Below are 4,931 nucleotides of genomic sequence, written 5' to 3'. Positions count from 1 at the left end.
CCACATGATCAAGTGAATTGCAGCGGAATAGCTGCGCTTGATTGTGTTGGCATAACAAAAATGAAAATAGTGGAAAAAAGCAAACGATAATTTACAAGGCGTACTTAGCACGGTGCATAGGCAACTGGCTGAGTCAGTGGGATCGTCGGTTCGAATCCTACTGAAAGAAGTCTGATGAGGAAATATGGTGATTTCCGAAATAGCTATCACTTCTACCATTTTTTCAAATTATTGTTGCTTTTCCACAATAAAAGTTTTCATTTAAAACGGCCTCGAGCTCAATATAAATTGTTGAATATTATTGTAATAAAGGCCAATAAAATAACAAAAACAAAAACAAAATTACTTAAAATCTTTAAATATGTATCTTGATTTTTTTTCTGTAGAATACGTATTCATTTTTTTAACCGATTTTAAAAAAAGCGAGGACATTCGGGTCTACGTAACCAGAACGACCGGAATGCGCATTGAAGTCGGTTTTTTTTGCTTAAAATTACTTGTTATTATTGAAATACAGTTTCGCTACTATTTAGAGATTTCTCGACATACTTGTTCACATTTCTCTTATTTATTATTTTTCTTATTAGTCATTTATAGGTTCAGGACTCTATCCGCTTTCAGACACGTCAAGTCTTGAAAGCAATTTTTATCGCATTCTCTTTTGTGTTTTCTCTTTGCTTCCACACGCGTCAAGTTTTATTGAATTCAAGTCCTAGGATATTTAAATGGGAAGCAACGAAAAGATCAAAAGGGAACAAGAAAACTTGAAACGAATTGACGGTAGGGAGGTATCTGTACTCTTCCCACCTCCTTCGCCAACGAACGAGCAGACTTGAAAGCAAGACTTGACGTGTCTGAAAGGGGACCAACTGTGGGTGCTTTAAGATTCATTTTGTAAATATGGACAAAAACAATTGCGATATTTTAGATTATGGATTTTATTCGTGCAATTTTTTATGTTTAATATTTTTGAGAACACATTTTGGTTTTGTTGTATGCTTTTATTGCATGCCTTCAACTTTTTTACTTTAAGTTATTATGGTGAAGATATGCCTTCAGCCTTTGTCAAGCACTTAAGCTAGGTGCGTGAAATTTAGCCTATGCGCGTAAAAGCATGGAATAGGTATACGGTTGTGTTGCCGCGATTCTCCAACATCTTGTCAAAGTAGAATACATGTTGGTGGCTATTACGGAATTCATCGTAGTCCGATTTTTCATAAAATCTACGAAAAAGCGATCACTGAATCTGAACTGCTACGAATGTGTATATTCAAAGCATACGCTGCGCTCGTAGCTACTTGAATTCAATAGCATTTTCGTAGATTTCACGAAAAATCGGACTATGATGGATTCTGTGATAGCCTTGATTAGGGCGTGCGATTATCGTGCCCCAGAAACTCCAACAAACGACAAATGGACTCTCCAATAATAGTCGAACGTAAATGACTAACGTGCACCTATATGAGATACGTTGCTTGCGGCAAGTTGGCAGGTTAACGCCAGACCGTAAGAGGTTGGAAATCACACGAACAGCATAATCCTTACATTTGATAATAAAATTGTTGTAAATATTTGCACTAACATAACTATAAATTGTATACCTTTTGAGAAACACATTAATGAAGCGAGCACTTGCAACCTCAATTTAAGCCACAAGTAGCGATTGAACACCATGTTTATTTATTTCGTTGGCCATATCTCTGGGCGATTTATTTGTGCCAGCAGCCTTTAGTGTTTTTGCCAATGACATGGCACGATTGCACCGATAATAACAAAATTTAGCCGCAGTTGCATTCACACGTGATATAATAGCTGGTGTAGGCAAGCTGTAGGAATTCCCAGGATATGGCGTGTGAGGCACCGACGGCGGTGGGCAGTATCGCTGGTACATATTTACCAAAAACAGAAGTGGTTGAGGCGTTTTGTTCTGCTACAATAGCCTGCAATGATGACATGTCCTATAATGTCGACGAACATAGATATAAAATTGAAAATGACTAACCTTATTCAGAATTGCTAATCCATGTTTTAGCTTCATGTTCTCAGTTTCCAACGTTGTGTTCTCTTGATCATCTTCAATTTCAAGTCCCTCGTCATGTTTTATATTTTCTATTTATGTACGAAAGTGGGCTGTCAGATGCTCTACATATACAAATAAAAAAATGTTTAACATGCTCTACATGTAGCTGGAGCTAATGGCCAATATATTGCAACCACACTTATTGCTGCAGCGGCAGCGAGAGATTTCGAAGATTTCGAGATATTAGGTGCGTTCGACAAGTCAAAAATTTGTAATAGTTTTCCAAATTTTTACTGGATGGCGTTCGATAACGACAAAAAATTATCCAACACACAAAAATGGAGAGAGCAAGCGTTCATTTTGATGCAAGAGAAGCGTTCATTTTGTACTGGCAAAATTTTAGTCAGCAAAAATTATCCAACACGAAAACATATGATCACAAAACATATGGTTGCAATTTTTGTAAACAAACAAATTTGCATTTTCTGAGTTTTGGTATTTATATGCTTTTTGGCTGCCTGCTATGTGACTTTATGATAGCGCCAACTAGTTTTTACTTCTAGAAATGTTCCTGGCGAACATTGAACGTTCACTTTCCTTTTTTCTTCTATGGAGGCAACATGAATTTCAGTTTGTTTACAAATAAAACATAAACAAAGTCAGCTGGTGTGTCTTCTTCTTCCGGTTTTTGCAAGTAATGGCTAATTTCCTGTTCGTTTACTTTTTTGCTTTTTCATCTCTTTGGGAGAGAATTTTCGCTTACTCTCTTGATTTTGATTGTTGGCTGGTGTTGGCTAATTTTGTTATCGAACGCAACTTACGTCTTGGCTGTGAATGAGAAAATAGGACATGAATTGGCACTGTGGAATTCTAATGCTCACATTATACATAGATATATAGATGTGAGGGGATTCCGGCTGATTTGGAAGACCACCTTTGGTCACGTCCAAAACGTACTTACCAAGAAGAAAACGCGCAGGGGTTGAAGTAGTTTTCCTTGCAATCAGCGTTGATGATGCTTTGCTTGTAATTTGTGGTCTGAAAATAAAGAAAATTGCATTAATAAAATGTTAAACACATCAAATCAATAAATTTCAATAATTTTTGCCATTTCACAAACCGAATTACCAACACAGTATATGTATACAGTAATAAACCTTTTCGCAGTTCTTCACCAATTGGTCCCCGAGGAGTACTTTTGGGTTGTGTGCAGCGTTTTCGTTTTGTGCGCACGGCAACACTTACTGTGGGGAATTTCGCCTGATGATTAGAAATAAGTCTTCTCGGGGATAAAATTTATATAATTGTGCTATTTATGAACAAAATGTATGTTAAATATAGTATCAATGCTTAATTAAGAGTAATATCAATAGTTAAGTACATAATTAACGCTTGTGTTTCTATAAAAAAAAGCGTGAATTTTGTGTATCTATCAAAAAAAACTCTAAATTTTATTTAGATCTTTATTCCAAAAACACAAGGTTTGTTTAAATAAAGAGATTCCAATGCCGCCCAGCGCATTTGTCCAGACAGCTCATTAAGCACACCCAAGTTTGAGCGGAACTCCCCAAAAATACATAACATCAAAGTATAGAATATCACAAATATGAATCATACACACATACAATAGCAATTGTTGTGAATTGCTACCGTATAAATTCAAGACACGCATTTAGTTGGAGAGTACGTTGGTTATGGCGGTCATAAGTTCAGCCAACACATTCAATGGTCCATTACGCGGAGCTGTTCCAATATAATGAGTAAATTTTAGTGAACCTCACAAGCCACTGCCTCTGGCTACAAGCTGGATATCTGAATATTGGAAAATAAATAGCAATTATCTTTTTAAAATGATAAGAAAAGTGTTTGTTTACAAAATTACCTATGCCACTCTGCCTTAGTACGGTTATTGCTCCCTTTCATACCACAGTAATTTTATATGCAACTCTGAATCAGCAAAATTCATGCTCCTTCTCATTATCAACCCTGATCAGATTTTACCCCCGAAGAGTACTCAAAAAGGTTTATTACTGTATATACTGTGTTACCAAGAAATAGAAACTCACCGCGATGCGATACAGAAAGAAAGAAAACCAACAGGGCTGCATTTTCTTGGTAAACAACACAAGCGCTCAGAGCAATCTGATCCGCAATATTATTTTTTGAAAAATAAGAGTTGAAAAGAGTTTTTAAACATGATTATCACATTATCTAATTAGCGCACACTATTGTGTTTATTTTTAGTAGATATAATTGTATTATCTCCGACTTTTGTTCAATGTTTTCTAATATTTGTTCTTTTGGCATGCAAAAGCAACCATGCGCTCAATTTCTTGTGGGGAAATTTGGTCCCCATTGAGGACTTCCACCACGAAACAGCTACAAAAACCAAAACCTTTTCTACTGGTATACTGTGAGTCAAGGATGACATGATATGAAACTCTCTCATTTTGCTTCCGAGAATCTAACTTAAACTCGTTTTCTGACTTGGCAGCACTGTCAAATAAAGTTGGACTGAACAGCTGACAAGCAAAATAGCGAGCTGCCCCTAGATACGCACAAAAAACACCGATTTAATTCTAATGGATTTCTTGCAAACACATTAAAAAATTATGCTTAAAGATAGTGTTTGCAAGAGAAAACATTTTATATGTTAATTTTTAACACTAAATAATTAAGAAGATACTGAACATCTAAAATATTTTCTTGTTTGGTTAAATAAAAAAATTCACAAAAATTTGCTCAATAAATCTCCCAACATTATTTTCGCTGCTGTCGCAATATTGGGGGATGTTATAAAAATGAACCTTTTCACAGCGCTCTCACAAGAAAAAGAGTTTCGTATCATGTCATCTTTTCTGTGAGCAGTGTTGCCAGAACTTTTTGGGCCGACCGGCTAGATTGGCAAAAA

The 4,931-nt window shown here is 36.0% G+C and overlaps 1 long non-coding RNA gene across 1 annotated transcript; it reads right to left on the bottom strand.

Annotated features, from left to right (window-relative positions):
- Positions 1–981: 981 nt before the first annotated feature.
- Positions 982–2,341, bottom strand: LOC118736588. The gene is made up of 3 exons (XR_004992730.1): positions 2,003–2,341; positions 1,602–1,940; positions 982–1,540 (listed from the first exon to the last, which is right to left on the bottom strand). It is a non-coding gene; the product is annotated as an uncharacterized LOC118736588 (long non-coding RNA).
- Positions 2,342–4,931: the final 2,590 nt, after the last annotated feature.

This window comes from Rhagoletis pomonella, unplaced genomic scaffold, assembly GCF_013731165.1.
Source record: "Rhagoletis pomonella isolate Grant_MI unplaced genomic scaffold, Rhpom_1.0 Rhpom_scaffold_00003, whole genome shotgun sequence".
Taxonomy (NCBI): Eukaryota; Metazoa; Arthropoda; class Insecta; order Diptera; family Tephritidae; genus Rhagoletis; species Rhagoletis pomonella.
The sequence above is the reverse complement of the archived record's forward strand: the minus strand, read 5'-3'. Positions and strand labels throughout refer to the sequence as shown.